Source organism: Pseudonaja textilis, chromosome Z (genome assembly GCF_049901715.1).
Source record: "Pseudonaja textilis isolate UNSWEBS1 chromosome Z, rPseTex1.2, whole genome shotgun sequence".
NCBI lineage: Eukaryota > Metazoa > Chordata > Lepidosauria > Squamata > Elapidae > Pseudonaja > Pseudonaja textilis.
In genome coordinates, this window is record NC_142008.1 from 105,236,447 (window position 1) to 105,243,043 (window position 6,597).

Here is a 6,597-nt window from a genome sequence, read left to right on the forward strand (position 1 = left end):
ATGTATTTTCTTCTTGCTAATCTATTCTTGGTGAATGTGCTCACCAGCTCAGTCATAACTCTCAAACTGCTACATACTCTTTTCTCATACACAAACACTATCACATTTTATGACTGCATCACTCAGGTCTATTTTATTATAATATTCCTGGTGATTGAACTTCTGCTGTTGATAAGCATAGCTTTTGATCATTTTGTTGCTATCTGTTACCCATTGCAATATACTCTGTTCATGAGGAAGGAATTGTGTGCTACAATAGCTGTTAAAGCATGAGTTTCAGGAATGACAAACTCTGAAGTTCACACTGGACTTGTCCTACAGCTGTCCTGTGAATCCAATATAATCAATTATTTCTTCTGTGATGTGTCTCCACTTTTGAAGTTATCATGTTCAGACACCAGCTTGAATGAAACAATGGCTTTTGTGGCAGGTGTGATTTTTGCTGTTTTCAGTAGTGGACATCATTGCATCATATGGATTTATTATAAGAACCATCTTCAGAAATCATTCCACTGAAGGGAAGAAGAAAGCATTCTCCACCTGTTCCTCCTATCTTATTGTAGTTAGTTTTTACTTTTCAGCAGTCATCTACATATATATCTGGTCTACTCGATGGCCTACTTTAGTCTATTCCTCAAACAAATACAAATATATTTGTCATCTTTATTCAGTGGTAACCACAGTTATTAATCCAGACATATATTCACTAAGAAATAAAGAAATAAAAGAAGCTCTAAAGGATTTCATTGGAAAAGGTAGAATGTTGCTGAGAAATTAATATTAATATATATGAGTTACTAACCAAAGAGTTAGAGAATCAAAGTATGAAATAGGATATCAGGTGAATGAATAAAACAGACAGAGAGGCATGTGAAAAAATTATATGAGCAGATAAACAATCCATATCTTTCCATACTTGCTAATAATTTTAGATCATATGAATGAATTGCACTCTTGATAAGCCTATTCCCAAGACAAACATCACCCATGACAGAATTCTGACTCAAATTGGGACCAAACCATGTATAACCATCTCTGCCTAGTGCTTCATTACGTATTAGTTCCACTGAGAATGTTATTGATTATCAAATGCTAATCAGATTATATATTTTGAGTTGTTGCATCAAGTTGCAGGATGCAGCATGGTAGCCAGATATTGTATATTACAGAATGTATCATTATATGCGTAAGGCTCAAATATTTATTGTGTGCAAAATACCCCTAATTGTCCCTTCATCCTTTGGCGTGCTATATTGTATTATAGGAACATAATATTATAGTAACACAGTAATCAGCAGACACAACAGAAAAAAAGCAAAGATTCTTTACTCATAGCCCTATTATTTATTTAGCATATAGCATATCATACTTGGACTAACAATATACATTAACATTTTATTTAGATTAGTAGAACATAATAAAATATAAATGTTAAAAAGATCTATATTCAAATACCAATGTCCAGGCCATCTAACCATTGAAGTGCAGTATCGTTTTAAAAAAAAATCAGATACTGCATACCACTATGAATCAATTTTCAACAAAGCACAAGAAAACATCAATGCTGCCTAAAAGAAAACGGTGTTTCAATCAACAATTTAAGATATGCTGATGACACAGTAAGCATGAAGATTTTCATGTCTTCATCAACAGAGTCATAGAAATATCTGAAAAATACAGCTTGAAGCTTAACACCTCAAAAACCAAGGCCATGGTCATCAGCAAACAACTCATTAATGCACCACTGATAACTTTGGAAGAAATATCACTAGAAAAAGTTGAAAGGATCATGAATCTCAGTTCTAATTTACATGAAACCTGGAACATGACCACTGAAGTAAAAACAAGGATAGAGAAAGCTTGAACAGCATTCTTCAAAATGAAAAAAAGTTCTTCTGTAGTCACAACATAAGCCTAAGATTGAAAATCAGGCTTGTCAGATGCTACATCTTTTCTATCCTGCTGTATGGAGTGAAGAGTTGGACTCCAGCAGAATGCCACTTGAAGAGACTAGAACCATGATGGCTAACCTATGGCATGTGTGTCACAGGTGGCATGCAGAGCCATTTGTGTGGACACATGAACTCCAGCTTACCTGCACTGAACATTCATGCACCTTTCAGCTGATTTTCAGCCTCCCAGAGGCTCAAGGGAAGCCTTTGAAGCCTTGGATGCCTTAAACAGGCCTGTTTTGTCACTTCCAGTATTTCCAGAAACAGACCCTCCAAAGGCTACAGAGGCTCCCCTTAAGCCTCTGGGAGGCTGAAAAGGGCTGCAAAATGGGCTGAAAATCAGCAGGGAGATGTGTACATGTGCAGTGCAGGTAAGGGGGCAGTAGAGGGATCACACGTGCATGCGCAGAGGGTGTGGGGGGGCTGTGTGCATTGCCTTCTGGGTGCTGGCACACAAGTGCATGCACAATTTTCAGCACAGGAGCCCAAAAAGTTTAGCCACCACTGGAATCATTTGAAATGTGGATTTACAGGTGGCTGTTATGGATAAGTTAGATTGAAAAAAATCAGAAATGAGATGATAAGCCTCCTGGGAAAGCCAAATTGCCAAGGAAAAAAGCAAAAGTTAGAATATTTTGGACATGTGATAAATATGACATGTGACATCCCTATATTGCATATTACAGAATGTATCATTATATGCATTAGAATCAAATATTTATTGTGTACAAAAAAAATCTAATTGTTCCTTCATCCTTTGACATGCTACTGTATATTGTATTTATTCATTCTCCTAATGGAGAATTACCTCAACACAACCCCCACCCCAATAGTTCCTAAATTATTACCATAGATCTCCTTCTATAGATGTCTAAATTGTCATGTACAGCAGAGGAAAAAATATTGAATCAATAACATGTGAAGAATGTTGGCCAAACCTTTTCATTTTTGCTTCAGTGGAAGGATCCTGATGATACTGTTCATGAATAGAATGTTAATGTCAAGCTACAGCTCCTGTCCCATAATATCATATCTGTGTCAGTTGCCATAATGTCAGAGTTGGTGTTCCTTTATTTTAATCATCAACCAGCCATATTAACACACAACAATACATCATAAACACTTGTAGTGAGTTGTTCATTATTTTTCTGTGTTCACTCATTAGTGCATCCTGTCTTCTTAAAGCTAGTGATGTGATATGGCTCAAAAGAGGTAGCCAGCAAATCAGAGTGGTTTTAATACTTTTGCTAATAATCCTCATAGTGTTGTTGAATCTGGCATCTAACTTACTAGTATGGCAGCTGTTGAGACATACAGGGACAGAGTATTCTACTGTGAAGTAGACCAACCCTAGTGCTGATGTCCTGAGGTGGCTTCTGAAGTTGCCATTTAGTTCCACATGAATTCTAAAGTCCTTGAAAAGCGTGGGGGGGCTGACGTCACAATGATATGATGTGAGATTCTGAGGCTCCAGAACTGGTGCCGGTACCACCACAACTGGGGGGTCCATTTGGATCAAAACCATCTTGTAGAGATGGTGAACGAGAAGAGCGTAGCCTTCTGATCCCAGGGTTATCGCAAAATCCCTGGCTGATCCAGGCAAAGCTCTTCAAACCAGCTGCAGAAAAAGTGGCCATTAAAGCTGCTGAAAGGTTGGGACAGCTCCGGAATGGAAGAGAAGAAGAATGGAAAGTGTGTCGGCTTTGTTGAGACCTTTAAATTTTTCTTTTTTTAAGAGAGAGCACCCTAAGAGGGAAAGATTTAAGAATATTGAAGACAGAAGAAGAATAAGCAACTAAATTAAACTTGAAGTCAGAAGAATTGGTGTTATCTAAATGATTTTTACTGATTTTTAATAAGGAAGTTAAACTAAATGGACTGGACTTTTGCTAAAGTAATACAATTTTCAAATTTGATTTTAAAGAGAGACTTTAAAATTACTATCATTCTTTTTGTGTTTTTATTAGTTTTCCTTTTCTCTCAAAAAGAAAACTTTTTATTTTAATCTGCCTGGACATTTCCCCCCCCTCTTTTTATAACTTTAAAAAGTGCTGATAATTAAATGTTTTAAGCAAGACTGCCACCCAGAGGCCTTTAAAAAAATTCATATGGAAATTGGTGGGAATGGTTTTAACATTCACCAATTATTTTTATTAAGATAAAGAGAAGAGCACTGGATGAATGTTTTTACAGGTGTTCCTCTTGGAAAATCACTCTAGTAGTTGGAGATTGAAGTTGAAAGAGTCAAGATTTGATCCTGGACTATACTCTTGCTGAATAGTATTGCAACTTAATGTTAGATACTAGGCCTTGGACAGTGTGTGGTGGAAGTAACTTGTTTTATGACTTATTTTGGTCTGTAATTGGGAACTCTGTTGTTAAACTATCAGCCTGATTTTGGTTTTGCTGTTGGATTAAAAAAAAATTTTTTTTACTTCTCTCTTTTTAAAGAAGGCCTGAGGCCTGGCTCTCTGACTTAGTTCTATTTTTCTCCTTTTTTTCCTTTTGATATTCGTTTTTTCCCCTTTTCTCCTTTTTCCTTTTTGCATTTTTCTTGTGTTTTTTTTTTGTTAGGAACTTTCCTATTTTTTAATTGTTCTTGCTTAATAGATTAGGGTCAGAAGAACCTGAGGATAATTATTTTGTGCAACACATCTGATTGGGATTAAAATTAATCATTAATTAACAATGAAGAAATCAACCTCCTCTTTAAGCTCAAATTCTCAGTAGAATCCTTGTGCTATGCTGCAGCAGGAAAAGGAGAAGAACAAGGAGAAGGAAAAGGGGAAGGAGGAGACACTACAAATGATAGTGCAATTAATATAAGATCAAGGTAAATGTCTGGAAGACAGGATGGAAAGAATAGAAGAGAAAACAATGAAAATAGATGAGAAATCTGAGAATATTCAACAAATTATGATGAAATATGAAAAGAGGTTTCAAAGAATAGAACAACATAAAGACCAGACAGATAAAAAAGTTGGAGAAATAGATAATAGATTGACAATGGTGGAACAGGATAAGGGAAAAGGAATGTTGGGCTGGGAGATTGAGAGAGCCAAATTCTACCTGAGATTCCAGAATATTGAAGAAGAAAAGGGAGAAAACTTAACATATATAATGGTAGAAATTTTGACAGCAGCCTTGGAGATACCCGAAGAGAAAATGATGTATGGTATAGATGAAGCATTCCAATATTCACAAGATATGCTATGAGAAATAAATTACCAAGAGAATTTCATGTGAGGTTCATTAAGAAAGCAATTAAAAGACAAATACTGCAGCATGCCAGAGATGACCCATTGAGATACAAAGGGAAAGAGACAATAGACCTGAAACAAGTACCAAGGAAAGTGAGAAAGTTCAAAAGAGAATTTCAATTCTTGATGAAAATATTAATTAAAAAAGAAGTAAACTATAGATGGTTGGTTCCAGAAAGTTTAACTTTTACTTGGTGAAAAAAAATGATGTAGATTAGATTCAATAGAGAAGGCAGAATTATTTTATGACAAATTGTTTAGAGGGAGAGAAGAGAAGAAGGGAGGAGGAGACAGACAAATCCCAAAGGGAGATGGAGGAATTAAGAGATAAAGAAAAAAAGAGATGAAATATTGCAAGAAGAAGGAGCAGCTGGTGGAAGTGAAGAGCCTAGAGAAGCAAGAGAGCAAAGAACAATGAGAGCAATAAATCCTACTTATAAAATATGAACAATGGAAGAAAATAAATTGATTTTAATTAATATAAATGGACTAAACTAACCCATTAAAAGGAAAAAGACACTTCACAAAACTAGAAAAATTACAATTAGATATAGTCTGCCTGCAAGAAGTTCACATTAAATAACAACAAGCTCAAATATTGAGTATCCAAGAATTGGTGATTTGTATGCTTCATTGGCTGAACAAAATAAAAGAGGAGTAGTACTATACATAAAGAACATAATCAAGGCCAAGTTAATTTATACAGAGGAGGAAGGAAGAATCTTGATGGTGGAAATAATGGATAACAACTTGAAAATACTCTTAGTAGCAATCTATGCACCAAATGAAAAACAAGAAGAATTTTATTTAAAAAGTTGCATGAGAAGATAGTAGAATAGGACTATGGCACTATTTGCATGTTGGGAGATTTCAATGCTATAGTAGACACAAAATCGAACTATAAAATGCAGAAACTTAACAAAAAAGAGTAGAAACACACTCCCCAAATCCTTTTTGAAGATGGTGGAGGAACTTAGGATTAGAGATGTTTGGAGAGAAATGAACTCTAAAAGTAGACAATATACATTCTATTCTAATAGACACCTACCCTGGTCGAGAATTGACATGATTTGGATGTCATCGAAAATAATCTCTAATATACAAGAAATTAATATTGAAGTAAGTACTTGGGTGGGCCACAATCCAATATGGGTTAAATGGCAAGGACAAAGGAAAAGATCAAGATGGACTTGTAATGTAATTTAGAAAGAAAAAGAATTCTTACAGAAAATGAAGAATTGACGTTCTACTTTAAGAAGAATAAAAAAGAGGAAACTTCATTGCAGAACTTATGGGACACTATGAAGGCCTATACTAGAGGTCTGATTATAGACTATACAAGAAGAAGAAAAATTAAGAAAAGACAGAACCAACAGATATTAGAG

General features: G+C 35.2%; 1 pseudogene; it reads left to right on the plus strand.

Moving 5' to 3' along the window:
* On the plus strand, positions 1-778 carry LOC113451065 (olfactory receptor-like protein OLF1; annotated as a pseudogene).
* Positions 779-6,597: the final 5,819 nt, after the last annotated feature.